Genomic DNA, 18,354 nt, shown 5'->3' with positions numbered 1-18,354 from the left:
CGCGACATCTGTATATGATTTACGTGTTACTAACTCGTACAAACGTCTATACTGAGCACACATGGCATGCAAATGTCTTTTCACCGAAGTCGTATGTCTCAATGTGGCGAACCGCACATATTCTTGCATGTTATGTGGGATTGGAGTTTCACTTGTTTCTATTCTCACACGTCACCGAGAAGACATCCTTACACTGAGATTCACTGTAGGTAGCACCCGTTGATACGTGATTTAGCGGTGGCAATTAAACTTGTTAATTGTCCCGAAGAACACTATTTCTAGAGCAGAAATTTACGTTGATACTGATCGACCGAAATCAAATAATTACAACCGTAGTTTAATGGCGACTATTCAATCGGGACAAGCCGACTGTTCCAGGACAAAATGAGTACTGATTGACTTGTGATTGGCCCTATATGCCATTCGAAAGTATTGATTTCTTTCCATTGAGGTCATCACAGATGGCACGTCTTATCTTTGGTTCCTTATTTTTCCGACAGGCTGCGTCTTTGTGATTGTACGTCGTGTCCTCGAGTAAATGTAAGGCAATATTTTCAATATATTTTGTTGACATTTGACATACGACACCAATATGTTACCACAAGTTTAACGTGCGCCACGAATTCCGCGAACAGCAAGCATTGTAAATAATAACCAGAGATTTATTTTCATTTTTTTTGTGAGCCGATTGATATTAATAAATGACGTTCTATCATTCACGTATGTTTATTCCGATTCTTTCGTTACATGATACTTGTTTATAGTGAGTTAGATTGGGTCATCGTTACGCATGAATCTGCTACGTATTTGCGTCAATATTTACACTGCATAAATTTTGCAAGAAATAATTCTTGTGGAAACATTATGTAATTTTAGACGTGTTTTGATGTATTACACGCATATAAGCACTATTTGTGTTATAGGGGATTGTATGAGCGCGTAATATCGTTATTGATAAGTGGTCGTGGCCGACTTTGCGCATCCTCCACCTCACGAATTTGATGCCTTCGTGCGAATTTCTAAAAAGCGATAAGACATAATAGAGTATGAATATCATTAACTTACCTGTGGCATGTCGTCCATACAAAATTTCAATAATTTCTGAGCATCCATTTGCATTTTCCAAAATTCGTGCGCAGGAAACCAATTTGCACTGATCCAGATTACCACGTCTTGGTTGGTTTGGGTTAGGTTAGGTTAGTTTAGGTTAGTGGGGCACCTGCGCAGACGTTGTTGCGCAGTGCAGTCGTATGACGTGCGCATGTGAGGGCACCTTGAGCTCGTTATGTTTAATTGTAAATTATTAAACACTCAAAAATTCGATTCCGTCAATTTTAATAGTATATTATATTCTGGGCTTCACTTTCATACCCAATTTAATTTTTTTACAAGGATATTTTATTGGACACATATTTTCAGTAATTTCAAGTACACCAATCACCTATCACTTAAATATGATGTTATTGTATATTTCATTCTGGAAGTATATATGTTGTCACACGAAGAAGAATTTATTAAAATATTTATTTAATTTTACATTACACTACATGTAATTACTTAAGTGACCCCAGTCATCGTTATAAAGAATAAATGTTCTTAAATTACATAGGTCCGGCTTCTGCAGATACGCGACTTCTGTATATGATTTACGTGTTACTAACTCGTACAAACGTCTTTACTGAGCACACATGGCATGCAAATGTCCTTTCACCGAAGTCGTATGTCTCAATGTGGCGAACCGCACATTTTCTTGCATGTTATGTTGAATTGGTGTTTCTCTTGTTTCTATTCTCACACGTCACCGAGAAGACATCCTTACACTGAGATTCACTGTAGGTAGCACCCGTTGATACTTGATTTAGCGGTGATAATTAATCTTGTTAATGGTCCCGAAGAACAGTATTTCTAGAGCACAAATTTACGTTGATACTGACCGACCGAAATCAAATAATTACAACCTTAGTTTAATGGCGACTATTCAATCGGGACAAGCCGACTGTTCCAAGACAAAATCAGTACTGACTGACTTCTGATTGGTCCTATATGCCATTCGAAAGTATTGATTTCTTTCCATTGAGGTCATCACAGATGGCACGTCTTATCTTTGGTTCCTTATTTTTCCGACAGGCTGCGTCTTTGTGATAGTACGTCGTGTCCTCGAGTAAATCTGAGGCAATATTTTCATTATATTTTGTTGACATTTGACATATGACACCAATATGTTACCACAAGTTTGACGTGCGCCACGAATTCCGCGCCCACCAAGCATTGCAAAATAATGTACCAGAGATTTATTTTCAGTTTTTTGTGAGTCGATTTATATTAATAAATGACGTACTATCATTCACGTATGTTTATTCCGATTCTTTCGTTACATGATACTTATATATAGTGAGTTAGATTGGGTCATCGTTACGCATGGATCTGCTCCGTATTTGTGTCAACATCTACACTGCATACATTTTGCAAGAAATAATTCTTGTGGAAACATTATGTAATTTTAGACGTGTTTTGATGTATTACACGCATATAAGCACTATTTGTGTTATAGGGGGATTGTGTGAGCGCGTAATATCGTTATTGATAAGTGGTCATGGCCGACTTTGCGCATCCTCCACCTCACGAATTTGATGCCTTCGTGCGAATTTCTAAAAAGCGATAAGACATAATAGAGTATGAATATCATTAACTTACCTGTGGCATGTCGTCCATACAAAATTTCAATAATTTCTGAGCATCCATTTGCATTTTCCAAAATTCGTGCGCAGGAAACCAATTTGCACTGATCCAGACTACCCCGTCTTGGTTGGTTTGGGTTAGGTTAGGTTAGGTTAGGTTAGGTTATGTTAGGTTAGGTTAGTGGGGCACCTGCGCAGACGTTGTTGCGCAGTGCAGTCGTATGACGTGCGCATGTGAGGGCACCTTGAGCTCGTTATGTTTAATTGTAAATTATTAAACACTCAAAAATTCGATTCCGTCAATTTTAATAGTATATTATATTCTGGGCTTCAATTTCATACCCAATTTAATTTTTTTACAAGGATATTTTATTGGACACATATTTTCAGTAATTTCAAGTACACCAATCACCTATCACTTAAATATGATGTTATTGTATATTTCATTCTGGAAGTATATATGTTGTCACACGAAGAAGAATTTATTAAAATATTTATTTAATTTTACATTACACTACATGTAATTACTTAAGTGACCCCAGTCATCGTTATAAAGAATAAATGTTCTCAAATTACATAGGTCCGGCTTCTGCAGATACGCGACTTCTGTATATGATTTACGTGTTACTAACTCGTACAAACGTCTTTACTGAGCACACATGGCATGCAAATGTCCTTTCACCGAAGTCGTATGTCTCAATGTGGCGAACCGCACATATTCTTGCATGTTATGTTGAATTGGAGTTTCTCTTGTTTCTATTCTCACCCGTCACCGAGAAGACATTCTTACACTGAGATTCACTGTAGGTAGCACCCGTTGATACTTGATTTAGCGGTGATAATTAATCTTGTTAATGGTCCCGAAGAACAGTATTTCTAGAGCACAAATTTACGTTGATACTGACCGACCGAAATCAAATAATTACAACCTTAGTTTAATGGCGACTATTCAATCGGGACAAGCCGACTGTTCCAAGACAAAATCAGTACTGACTGACTTCTGATTGGCCCTATATGCCATTCGAAAGTATTGATTTCTTTCCATTGAGGTCATCACAGATGGCACGTCTTATCTTTGGTTCCTTATTTTTCCGACAGGCTGCGTCTTTGTGATTGTACGTCGTGTCCTCGAGTAAATGTGAGGCAATATTTTCAATATATTTTGTTGACATTTGACATACGACACCAATATGTTACCACAAGTTTGACGTGCGCCACGAATTCTGCGCCCACCGAGCATCGCAAAATAATAACCAGAGATTTATTTTTTTTTGTGAGCCGATTGATATTAATAAATGACGTACTATCATTCACGTATGTTTATTCCGATTCTTTCGTTACATGATACTTGTTTATAGTGAGTTAGATTGGGTCATCGTTACGCATGAATCTGCTACGTATTTGCGTCAACATTTACACTGCATAAATTTTGCAAGAAATAATTCTTGTGGAAACATTATGTAATTTTAGATGTGTTATGATGTATTACACGCATAAAACCACTATTTGTGTTATATTGGGATTGTGTGAGCGCGTAATATCGTTATTGAGAAGTGGTCGTGGCCGACTTTGCGCATCCTCCACCTCACGACTTTGATGCCTTCGTTCGAATTTCTAAGAAGCGATAATAAATAATAGAGTATGAATATCATTAACTTACCTGTGGCATGACGTCCATACAAAATTTCAATAATTTCTGAGCATCCATTTGCATTTTCCAAAATTCGTGCGCAGGAAACCAATTTGCACTGATCCAGATTACCCCGTCTTGGTTGGTTTGGGTTAGGTTAGGTTAGGTTAGGTTAGTGAGGCATCTGCGCAGACGTTGTTGCGCAGTGCAGTCGTATGACGTGCGCATGTGAGGGCACCTTGAGCTCGTTATGTTTAATTGTAAATTATTAAACAATCAAAAATTCGATTCCGTCAATTTAAATACTATATTATATTCTGGGCTTCACTTTCATACCTAATTTAATTTTTTTACAAGGATATTTTATTGGACTCATTTTTCAGTAATTGCAAGTACACCAATCACCTATCACTTAAATATGATGTTATTGAATATTTCATTGTGGAAGTATATATGTTGTCACACGAAGAAGATTTTATTAAAATATTTATTTATTTTTTTATTACATTACATGTAATTACTTAAGTGACCCCAGTCATCGTTATAAAGAATAAATGTTCTCAAATTACATAGGTCCGGCTTCTGCAGATACGCGACATCTGTATATGATTTACGTGTTACTAACTCGTACAAACGTCTATACTGAGCACACATGGCATGCAAATGTCCTTTCACCGAAGTCGTAGTTCTCAATGTGGCGAACCGCACATATTCTTGCATGTTATGTGGGATTGGAGTTTCACTTGTTTCTATTCTCACACGTCACCGAGAAGACATCCTTACACTGAGAGTCACTGTAGGTAGCACCCGTTGATACGTGATTTAGCGGTGGTAATTAATCTTGTTAATGGTCCCGAAGAACACTATTTCTAGAGCACAAATTTACGTTGATTCTGTCCGACAGAAATCAAATAATTACAACCGTAGTTTAATGGCGACTATTCAATCGGGACGAGCCGACTTTTCCAAGACAAAATCAATACTGACTGACTTCTGATTGGCCCTATATGCCATTCGAAAGTATTGATTTCTTTCCATTGAGGTCATCACATATGGCACGTCTTATCTTTGGTTCCTTATTTTTCCGACAGAATTCGTCTTTGTGATTGTACGTCGTGTCCTCGAGTAAATGTGAGGCAATATTTTCAATATATCTTGTTGACATTTGACATACGACACCAATATGTTACCACAAGTTTGACGTGCGCCACGAATTCCGCGCCCACCAAGCATTGCAAAATAATGTACCAGAGATTTATTTTCAGTTTTTATGTGAGCCGATTGATATTAATAAATGACGTACTATCATTCACGTATGTTTATTCCGATTCTTTCGTTACATGATACTTGTTTATATTGAGTTAGATTGGGTCATCGTTACGCATGAATCTGCTACGTATTTGCGTCAACATTTACACTGCATTAATTTTGCAAGAAATAATTCTTGTGGAAACATTATGTAATTTTAGATGTGTTATGATGTATTACATGCATATAACCACTATTTGTGTTATACGGGGATTGTGTGAGCGCGTAACATCGTTATTGATAAGTGGTCGTGGCCGTCTTTGCGCAAACTCCAACTCACGATTTTGATGCCTTCGTTCGAATTTCTAAAAAGCGATAAGACATAATAGAGTAAGAATATCATTAACTCACCTGTGGCATGACGTCCATACAAAATTTCAATAATTTTTGAGCATCCATTTGCATTTTCCAAAATTCGTGCGCAGGAAACCAATTTGCACTGATCCAGATTACCCCGTCTTGGTTGGTTTGGGTTGGGTTAGGTTAGGTTAGGTTAGGTTAGTGGGGCACCTGCGCAGACGTTGTTGCGCAGTGCAGTCGTATGACGTGCGCATGTGAGGGCACCTTGAGCTCGTTATGTTTAATTGTAAATTATTAAACACTCAAAAATTCGATTCCGTCAATTTAAATAGTATATTATATTGTGGGCTTCACATTCATACCCAATTTAATTTTTTTACAACGATATTTTATTGGACACATATTTTCAGTAATTGCAAGTACACCAATCACCTATCACTTAAATATGATGTTATTGTATATTTCATTGTGGAAGTATATATGTTGTCACACGAAGAAGAATTTATTAAAATATTTATTTAATTTTACATTACACTACATGTAATTACTTAAGTGACCCCAGTCATCGTTATAAAGAATAAATGATCTCAAATTACATAGGTCCGGCTTTTGCAGATACGCGACATCTGTATATGATTTACGTGTTACTAACTCGTACAAACGTATTTACTGAGCACACATGGATTGCAAATGTCCTTTCACCGAAGTCGTATGTCTCAATGTGGCGAACCGCACATATTCTTGCATGTTATGTTGAATTGGTGTTTCACTTGTTTCTATTCTCACACGTCACCGAGAAGACATCCTTACACTGAGATTCACTGTAGGTAGCACCCGTTGATACGTGATTTAGCGGTGGTAATTAATCTTGTTAATGGTCCCGAAGAACACTATTTCTAGAGCAGAAATTAACGTTGATACTGACCGACCGAAATCAAATAATTACAACCGTAGTTTAATGGCACTATTCAATCGGGACAAGCCGACTGTTCCAAGACAAAATCAGTACTGACTGACTTCTGATTGGCCCTATATGCCATTCGAAAGTATTGATTTCTTTCCATTGAGGTCATCACAGATGGCACGTCTTATCTTTGGTTCCTTATTTTTCCGACAGGCTGCGTCTTTGTGATTGTACGTCGTGTCCTCGAGTAAATGTGAGGCAATATTTTCAATATATTTTGTTGACATTTGACATACGACACCAATATGTTACCACAAGTTTGACGTGCGCCACGAATTCTGCGCCCACCGAGCATCGCAAAATAATAACCAGAGATTTATTTTTTTTGTGAGCCGATTGATATTAATAAATGACGTACTATCATTCACGTATGTTTATTCCGATTCTTTCGTTACATGATACTTGTTTATAGTGAGTTAGATTGGGTCATCGTTACGCATGAATCTGCTACGTATTTGCGTCAACATTTACACTGCATACATTTTGCAAGAAATAATTCTTGTGGAAACATTATGTAATTTTAGATGTGTTATGATGTATTACACGCATAAAACCACTATTTGTGTTATATTGGGATTGTGTGAGCGCGTAATATCGTTATTGAGAAGTGGTCGTGGCCGACTTTGCGCATCCTCCACCTCACGAATTTGATGCCTTCGTTCGAATTTCTAAGAAGCGATAATACATAATAGAGTATGAATATCATTAACTTACCTGTGGCATGACGTCCATACAAAACTTCAATAATTTCTGAGCATCCATTTGCATTTTCCAAAATTCGTGCGCAGGAAACCAATTTGCACTGATCCAGATTACCCCGTCTTAGTTGGTTTGGATTAGGTTAGGTTAGGTTAGGTTAGTGAGGCATCTGCGCAGACGTTGTTGCGCATTGCAGTCGTATGACGTGCGCATGTGAGGGCACCTTGAGCTCGTTATGTTTAATTGTAAATTATTAAACAATCAAAAATTCGATTCCGTCAATTTAAATAGTATATTATATTCTGGGCTTCACTTTCATACCTAATTTAATTTTTTTACAAGGATATTTTATTGGACTCATTTTTCAGTAATTGCAAGTACACCAATCACCTATCACTTAAATATGATGTTATTGAATATTTCATTGTGGAAGTATATATGTTGTCACACGAAGAAGATTTTATTAAAATATTTATTTATTTTTTTTTACACTACATGTAATTACTTAAGTGACCCCAGTCATCGTTATAAAGAATAAATGTTCTCAAATTACATAGGTCCGGCTTCTGCAGATACGCGACATCTGTATATGATTTACGTGTTACTAACTCGTACAAACGTCTATACTGAGCACACATGGCATGCAAATGTCTTTTCACCGAAGTCGTAGTTCTCAATGTGGCGAACCGCACATATTCTTGCATGTTATGTGGGATTGGAGTTTCACTTGTTTCTATTCTCACTCGTCACCGAGAAGACATCCTTACACTGATATTCACTGTAGGTAACACCCGTTGATACGTGATTTAGCGGTGGTAATTAATCTTGTTAATGGTCCCGAAGAACACTATTTCTAGAGCAGAAATTTACGTTGATTCTGTCCGACAAAAATCAAATAATTACAACCGTAGTTTAATGGCGACTATTCAATCGGGACAAGCCGACTTTTCCAAGACAAAATCAGTACTGACTGACTTCTGATTGGCCCTATATGCCATTCGAAAGTATTGATTTCTTTCCATTGAGGTCATCACAGATGGCACGTCTTATCTTTGGTTCCTTATTTTTCCGACAGTCTTCGTCTTTGTGATTGTACGTCGTGTCCTCGAGTAAATGTGAGGCAATATTTTCTAATATATTTTGTTCACATTTGACATACGACACAATGGAAACTATTCAATTTGGACAAGCCGACTGTTCCAAGACAAAATTAGTAATGACTGACTTCTGATTGGCCCTATATGAAATTCGAAAGTATTGATTTCTTTCCATTGAGGTCATCACAGATGGCACGTCTTATCTTTGGTTCCTTATTTTTCCGACAGGTTGCGTCTTTGTGATTGTACGTCGTATCCTCGAGTAAATGTGAGGCAATATTTTCAATATATTTTGTTGACATTTGACATAAGACACCAATATGTTACCACAAGTTTGACGTGCGCCACGAATTCCGCGCCCACTAAGCATTGCAAAATAATGTACCAGAGATTTATTTTCAGTTTTTTTGTGAGCCGATTGATATTAATAAATGACGTACTATCATTCACGTATGTTTATTCCGATTCTTTCGTTACATGATACTTGTTTATAGTGAGTTAGATTGGGTCATCGTTACGCATGAATCTGCCACGTATTTGCGTCAAAATTTACACTGCATTAATTTTGCAAGAAATAATTCTTGTGGAAACATTATGTAATTTTAGATGTGTTATGATGTATTACACGCATATAACCACTATTTGTGTTATATGGGGATTGTGTGAGCGCGTAACATCGTTATTGATAAGTGGTCGTGGCCGACTTTGCGCATCCTCCACCTCACGACTTTGATGCCTTCGTTCGAATTTCTAAGAAGCGATAATACATAATAGAGTATGAATATCATTAACTTACCTGTGGCATGACGTCCATACAAAATTTCAATAATTTCTGACCATCCATTTGCATTTTCCAAAATTCGTGCGCAGGAAACTGATTTGCACTGATCCAGATTACCCCGTCTTGGTTGGTTTGGGTTAGGTTAGGTTAGTTTAGGTTAGGTTAGTGAGGCATCTGCGCAGACGTTGTTGCGCAGTGCAGTCGTATGACGTGCGCATGTGAGGGCACCTTGAGCTCGTTATGTTTAATTGTAAATTATTAAACACTCAAAAATTCGATTCCGTCAATATAAAAAGTATATTATATTCTGGGCTTCACTTTCATACCTAATTTAATTTTTTTACAAGGATATTTTATTGGACACATTTTTCAGTAATTGCAAGTACACCAATCACCTATCACATAAATATGATGTTATTGAATATTTCATTGTGGAAGTATATATGTTGTCACACGAAGAAGATTTTATTAAAATATTTATTTAATTTTAAATTACACTACATGTAATTACTTAAGTGACCCCAGTCATCGTTATAAAGAATAAAAGTTCTCAAATTACATAGGTCCAGCTTCTGCAGATACGCGACATCTGTATATGATTTACGTGTTACTAACTCGTACAAACGTCTATACTGAGCACACATGGCATGCAAATGTCCTTTTACCGAAGTCGTATGTCTCAATGTGCCGTACCGCACATATTCTTGCATGTTATGTGGGATTGGAGTTTCACTTGTTTCTATTCTCACACGTCACCGAGAAGACATACTTACACTGAGATTTACTGTAGGAAGCACCCGTTGATACGTGATTTAGCGGTGGTAATTAAACTTGTTAATGGTCCCGAAGAACACTATTTCTAGAGCAGAAATTTACGTTGATACTGACCGACAGAAATCAAATAATTACAACCGTAGTTTAATGGCGACTATTCAATCGGGACAAGCCGACTGTTCCAAGACAAAATCTGTACTGACTGACTTCTGATTGGCCCTATGTGCCATTCGAAAGTATTGATTTCTTTCCATTGAGGTCATCACAGATGGCACGTCTTATCTTTGGTTCCTTATTTTTCCGACAGGCTGCGTCTTAGTGATTGAACGTCGTGTCGTCGAGTAAATGTGAGGCAATATTTTCAATATACTTTGTTGACATTTGACATACGACCCCAATAAGTTACTACAAGTTTGACGTGCGCCACGAATTCTGCGCCCACCAAGCATTGCAAAATAATAACCAGAGATTTATTTTCAGCTTTTTGTGAGCCGATTAATATTAATAAATGACTTTCTATCATTCACGTATGTTTATTTCGATTCTTTCGATACATGATACTTGTTTATAGTGAGTTAGATTGGGTCATCATTACGCATGAATCTGCTACGTATTTGCGTCAACATTTACACTGCATAAATTTTGCAAGAAATAATTCTTGTGGAAACATTATGTAATTTTAGATGTGTTATGATGTATTACACACATATAACCAGTATTTGTCTTATATGGGGATTGTTTGAGCACGTAATATCATTATTAATAACTGGTCGTGGCCGACTTTGCGCATCCTCTAACTCACGATTTTGATGCCTTCGTTCGAATTTCTAAAAAGCGATAATACATTATAGAGTATGAATATCATTAAATTATCTGTGGCATGACGTCCATACTAAATTTCAATAATTTCTGAGCATCCAATTGCATTTTCCAAAATTCGTGCGCAGGAAACCAATTTGCACTGATCCAGATTACCCCGTCTTGGTTGGTTTGGGTTAGGTTAGGTTAGGTTAGGTTAGGGGGGTACCTGCGCATACGATGTTGCGCAGTGCAGTCGTATGACGTGCGCATGTGAGGGCACCTTGATTTCGTTATGTTTAATTGTAAATTATTAAACACTCAAAAATTCGATTCCGTCAATTTAAATATTATATTATATTCTGGTCTTCACTTTCATACCCAATTTAATTTTTTTACAAGGATATTTTATTGGACACATATTTTCAGTAATTGCAAGAACACCAATCACCTATCACTTAAATATGATGTTATTGTATATTTCATTGTGGAAGTATATATGTTGTCACGCGAAGAAGAATTTATTAAAATATTTATTTAATTTTACATTACACTACATGTAATTACTTAAGTGACCCCAGTCATCGTTATAAAGAATAAATGATCTCAAATTACATAGGTCCGGCTTCTGCAGATACGCGACATCTGTATATGATTTACGTGTTACTAACTCGTACAAACTTCTTTACTGAGCACACATGGCATGCAAATGTCCTTTCACCGAAGTCGTATGTCTCAATGTGGCGAACCGCACATATTCTTGCATGTTATGTTGAATTGGTTTTTCACTTGTTTCTATTCTCACACGTCACCGAGAAGACATCCTTACACTGTGATTCAGTGTAGGTAGCACCCGTTGATACGTGATTTAGCGGTGGTAATTAATCTTGTTAATGGTCCCGAAGACCACTATTTCTAGAGCAAAAATTTTCGTTGATACTGACCGACCGAAATCAAATAATTCCAATCGTAGTTTAATGGCGAATATTCAATCGGGACAAGCGACTGTTCCAAGACAAAATCAGTACTGACTGACTTCTGATTGGTCCTATATGCCATTCGAAAGTATTGATTTCTTTCCATTGAGGTCATCACAGATGGCACGTCTTATCTTTGGTTCCTTATTTTTCCGACTGGCTGCGTCTTTGTGATAGTACGTCGTGTCCTCGAGTAAATGTGAGGCAATATTTTCAATATATTTTGTTGACATTTGACGTACGACACCAATATGTTACCATAAGTTTGACGTGCGCCACGAATTCCGCTCCCACCAAGCATTGCAAAATAATGTACCAGATATTTATTTTCTGTTTTTTTGTGATCCGATTGATATTAATATATGACGTACTATCATTCACGTATGTTTATTCCGATTCTTTCGTTACATGATACTTGTTTATAGTGAGTTGGATTGGGTCATCGTTACTCCGAATCTGCTACGTATTTGCGTCAACATTTACACTGCATAAATTTTGCAAGAAATAATTCTTGTGGAAATATTATGTAATTTTAGACGTGTTATGATATATTACACGCAAATAACCACTATTTGTGTTATATGGGGATTGTGTGAGCGGGTAATATCGTTATTGATAAGTGGTCTTGGCCGACTTTGCGCATCTCCACCTCACGATTTTGATGCCTTCGTGCGAATTTCTAAAAAGCGATAAGACATAATAGATTATGAATATCATTAACGTACCTGTGGCATGACGTTCATACAAAATTTCAATAATTTTTTTTGCATCCATTTGCATTTTCCAACATTAGTGCGCAGGAAACCAATTTGCACTGATCCAGATTACCCTCTCTTGGTTGGTTTGGGTTAGGTTAGGTTTGGTTAGTGGGGCACCTGCGCAGACGTTGTTGCGCAGTGCAGTCGTATGACGTGCGCATGTGAGGGCACCTTGAGCTCGTTATGTTTAATTGTAAATTATTAAACACTCAAAAATTCGATTCCGTCAATTTAAATAGTATATTATATTCTGGGCTTCACTTTCATACCCAATTTAATTTTTTTACAAGGATATTTTATTGGACACATATTTTCAGTAATTGCAAGTACACCAATCACCTATCACTTAAATATGATGTTATTGTATATTTCATTGTGGAAGTATACATGTTGTCACACGAAGAAGAATTTATTAAAATATTTATTTAATTTTACATTACACTACATGTAATTACTTAAGTGACCCCAGTCATCGTTATAAAGAATAAATATTCTGAAATTACATAGGTCCGGCTTCTGCAGATACGCGATATCTGTATATGATTTACGTGTTACTAACTCGTACAAACGTCTATACTGAGCAGTCATGGCATGTAAATGTCCTTTCACCGAAGTCGTATGTCTCAATGTGGCGAACCGCACATATTCTTGCATGTTATGTGGGATTGGAGTTTCACTTGTTTCTATTCTCACTCGTCACCGAGAAGACATCCTTACACTGAGATTCACTGTAGGTAACACCCGTTGATACGTGATTTAGCGGTGGCAATTAATCTTGTTAATGGTCCCGAAGAACACTATTTCTAGAGCACAAATTTACGTTGATACTGACCGACCGAAATCAAATAATTACAACCGTAGTTTGATGGCGACTATTCAATCGGGACGAGCCGACTGTTTCAAGACAAAATCAGTACTGACTGACTTCTGATTGGTCCTATATGCCATTCGAATGTATTGATTTCTTTCCATTGAGGTCATCACAGATGGCACGTCTTATCTTTGGTTCCTTATTTTTCCGACAGGCTGCGTCTTTGTGATAGTACGTCGTCTCCTCGAGGAAATGTGAGGCAATATTTTCAATATATTTTGCTGACATTTGACATACGACACCAATATGTTACCACAATTTTGACGTGCGCCACGAATTCCGCGCCCACCAAGCATTGCAAAATAATGTACCAGAGATTTATTTTCAGTTTTTTTGTGAGTCGATTTATATTAATAAATGACGTACTATCATTCACGTATGTTTATTCCGATTCTTTCGTTACATGATACTTATATATAGTGAGTTAGATTGGGTCATCGTTACGCATGGATCTGCTACGTATTTGTGTCACCATCTACACTGCATACATTTTGCAAGAAATAATTCTTGTGGAAACATTATGTAACTTCAGACGTATTATTATGTATTACATTCATATAAACACTATTTGTGTTATATTGGAACTGCTTAAGCGCGTAATATCGTTGTTGGTAAGTGGTCGTTTCCGATGTTGCGCATCCTCCACCTCACGTCTTGATGGATTATTGGGTATTTATATAAAGCGTTTAGACATAATAGATTACAGATGTGAACATTTTATTTTGAAATGTATCGAGATATACATATCCACACTAACGTCACATTTAGACGGCTCCAACCTCTATGAATTAAGTACATCTGAAATTTATTTGGCTGTCACCATAGGAAACACATGATAGTTCGAGGAATAATAGAAGCGGGAAAATTTAACATTTTTCTATATGAGATGTATCCGGGATCGAACAAAACGGACGATGCATGCGGGAAAACAATAGTTCGGGGAACGATGGTTACAGGTTTCTATGTATTACCGAAGTCAGTTTAATGTTTCTCGAGCTGAGAGACGCAGGAAAACAATAATACAAAACATAAATAGTGTGTTGGGACACAAGTCTCATATCTGTCCACTTGCTATCGAAACCTTCGCATTAGCTAAGACTGGAATGTCTCTAATTTGCCAATATCAGTGTAATTAAAATACATATTGCAATTCTCGATTTGTGGACAAAGAGGCAGGGAAACACGGAGAAGCCATCAGGAGCATTTTTGAAACTTTTCATTCTGAACGAGCCTAGAAATGTGTTGTTTCAATCGAAAGTTATACAGCTTCAGTATTCATCTGGACAGCTCGGGGATAGAGACTGTGTTATACGAACACATCCCACATTCATGCATACATATGGCCGTAAAAGAGATGCAGCGAGCTATATTTCGTATGCGTACCATGCGAGGACTGGATACTTGTGTTCAGTGCTCTTCTGACCGCACGCGCCAGACTGGGATGTCGGTAATCAAAAGAGACGCAAGCTTTGACAACGTACCACGGGCTTATGAAAATGCAAACTGTGCTTCTGTTTCTGGATAGTGCTTCTTATAAATAATGATGGTGATGATGGAGGCAGCAAGGACCTCTGAAACGTCGTTTAACTTCTACCAGACTACAAAGCGCAACAACCCAGAAGACAGCCGTCTGCGAATGACGACTTTACTGATGTGAAGTTTTGGAAATTTTATTTTAGTATGTCGCACGATGGTCTAGCGGTTAGAACGCTGGCTTTGTAATCCTGGGGTCTAGGTTTCGATTCCCGGCGGTGCCCGAATTTATAACTTGTGTTGGGAAAGGCCGTGGTCTAGGCAACACGGAGTTTTCCTCCGTGGCATCCCAACAATTACTCCATTCACACACAGAAGAAGGCAATGGCAAACCACTTCTGGATCATCTGCCAAGAACGTATATGAACAGGTCCCAGTCCGAGAAAAATATGGAAGGATCCTGTTCGTATGGACCTGTCGTCAGACAGAACACTAAAAAATGTGGCACGAATTAAGTCGCACAAATGAAGGTATTGAAGGGCTTCCTGTTCACGTTCTTATAATCAGTAAATGTCACTGAAGGAGACCGACTATGATCTAAAATGCTGGGCCCTTTCTAAGAAGCTGCGTAAATAATTGCATTAACCGTATTTTCACACGCACGCACGCATGAAGGCCTGTGAAGTTTTAGGTTACAACTCGTCCTTTACGTTGGATTGCCTTGTCATTAAGTACTTTGTTATTGGCTGTTAAAACTCTGTAGCTGCAGTTTCAGACCTTGGGATCGTTATTCATTCGTCGATTTAATGAGCCAGTCGTATGTTCTAAATACCATTTTTTTAACACTCTGTAAAGAAAGTGGAGTAGGATCATGTAACTGTGGTGGGGACCATTCTCAAACAAGATCGATTAAAATAAGTTAGTGCGTCATATACACGTAAAAGATTAGCGAAATAGTGAACATCGGTAGAATGAGGGATGGATGAAATTAAAATGTTTTATGATGAAATGAAAAGCGTATCTCGATCGGATAAATGCCCTAAAGACAGGTGTGATATTGTAAGATTTGAGCTTTTCACAGCGGTGAGTATGAAGATTTCTGTCTTCTGGGTTGTTACGCTGTGTAGTCTGGTCGATGTTAACCAACTTTTCAGAGGTCATACTTCCTCCGTCATCAGAGCGATGAGTATGAAGTTTTCTGTCTTCTGGGTTGTTGCGCCGTGTAGTATGGTAGATGTTTACCAACGAATCAGCGCCCTGATGACGGAGGCAGTATGACCTCTGAAACGTTGGTTAGCATCTACCAGACTACACAGCGCAACAACCCAGAAGACAGAAAACTTCATACTCTGATGATGGAGGCAGTATGACCTCTGAAACGTTGGTTAACATCGACCAGACTACACAGCGCAACAACCCAGAAGACAGAAATCTTCATACTCTGATGACGGAGGCAGTATGACCTCTGAAACGTTGGTTAACATCGACCAGACTACACAGCGCAACAACCCAGAAGACAGAAATCTTCATCGCCCTGATGATGGAGGCAGTATGACCTCTGAAACGTTGGTTAGCATCTACCAGACTACACAGCGCAACAACCCAGAAGACAGAAAACTTCATACTCTGATGATGGAGGCAGTATGACCTCTGAAACGTTGGTTAACATCGACCAGACTACACAGCGCAACAACCCAGAAGACAGAAATCTTCATACTCTGATGACGGAGGCAGTATGACCTCTGAAACGTTGGTTAACATCGACCAGACTACACAGCGCAACAACCCAGAAGACAGAAATCTTCATCGCCCTGATGATTTAGGCAGTATGACCTCTGAAACGTTGGTTAGCATCTACCAGACTACACAGCGCAACAACCCAGAAGACAGAAATCTTCAGGTGTGATATTCTTTCTACACGGCGACGTTTTAAAACTTCTTAAATCGGAGTCCTATTCATCTTGAGACCATTCCCGTAACTGTTAGCGGTGTCTCTGTTTACGTTGCGCGTTCCCCTCAGTTGCTCGCTGGTTCTGCGCAGTGTCACAGTCGCTTGTCGCAGGTTGTGGCCGTAGGATGTAAGCCTGCCGGTTCGCCGTTATTGGCGTTGACATGTGGCGTGTGATTGTGACTTCCGTAAGCAGTGAGAGATTTTCGCGGGTCCATTGTCAACATTAAAGAAGAGTTGTGAAGTTGGTTTACGGAACATTTTACTTTGAATATTTAATTTGCGGTGTGATCCTAATTATAAATCATATTTAATGACATGATACGCAAGATGAAAGGTTTTAACACGTTATGTCCTTATTTTCAATGAAAACATCAAGGTCATTACTACAGTAAAGCAATTTGTTAAGAATAATAGACTGTTGTCAGTTTAGTTGATACAAGTAACTGGTTTTGTATCCACTGAAGCCGCCACAAAATGTAACATGGGCTAACTGTGGTTCATTGTAAACGTTTGATTAAAACCAAATTTAAATCATGAGTTTGTTTGGGGAACTTTTGAACTGAAACAAGATCACAAAATTTCTTTAGTTTCAGATATGTATAAAAGTGTCTGTTACGAAACAACTAATGTTCATTTGACCACTGCAATCGACACTGTCCGACACATGGCCAAATAAACTTCTCAGAGTTATTCACAATTCCCTCGACAACAGTTTTAATGTTCTTTAATTTAAATTAATAATATTTATGATGTGCTGACTATGTCATTTCGTTGTCAGTTGGATATTATCTGTGATTTTATTCGTAACATTTATAATGTTCGGGATCAATACTGCGATGTGTACAGATTCTTTAATATCATTGCCACAAATTAAGATTTACAAGCCAAGTGATGTGCATTTTATTCTTGTGAAATAGTCTACATTTCTTAAAAAGACATATTGGCTGTGAAGACTCATCTGTTTCTTACGTATGCCTTGTGCTGAATGCTGTTCTGGTGCCCAGTTTGACTGTTTTGCGTGTGTCGTTCATAATTTGCTATTGTGAGGACTTGGTTGGTCTGCAGTCTCTGTTCTTATGCGTGCGGTCTCCATGCGCTAAGAAGACCAGTATCTTCGAGGTCATCGCGTAGGAGGGGTGAGTAGGAGATTGATAAACTGCTTTTTAATAAAAACTGTGTGCGTCGTTTGACTAAAGTTGAAATCAAGCGGCACGAACGTTGAAGGGCGACTGCAAATTACAGTATAGATTTAAAAGGTTTTTATTCATACCACGTATTGGAAAATAGATTGCTTT

At 37.9% G+C, this 18,354-nt stretch overlaps 1 long non-coding RNA gene across 1 annotated transcript; it reads left to right on the top strand.

Moving 5' to 3' along the window:
• The first annotated feature begins 17,088 nt into the window (after positions 1–17,088).
• On the top strand, positions 17,089–18,019 carry LOC147873844 (uncharacterized). The gene is made up of 2 exons (XR_015535041.1): positions 17,089–17,300; positions 17,977–18,019. It is a non-coding gene; the product is annotated as an uncharacterized LOC147873844 (long non-coding RNA).
• Positions 18,020–18,354: the final 335 nt, after the last annotated feature.

Source organism: Zootermopsis nevadensis, unplaced genomic scaffold (genome assembly GCF_977971745.1).
Source record: "Zootermopsis nevadensis isolate Lab colony 2312 unplaced genomic scaffold, Znev_1.0 Znev_ptg000013l, whole genome shotgun sequence".
Taxonomy (NCBI): domain Eukaryota; kingdom Metazoa; phylum Arthropoda; class Insecta; order Blattodea; family Termopsidae; genus Zootermopsis; species Zootermopsis nevadensis.
Note: the sequence above shows the minus strand (reverse complement) of the source record. Positions and strands in the feature narration are given on the sequence as shown.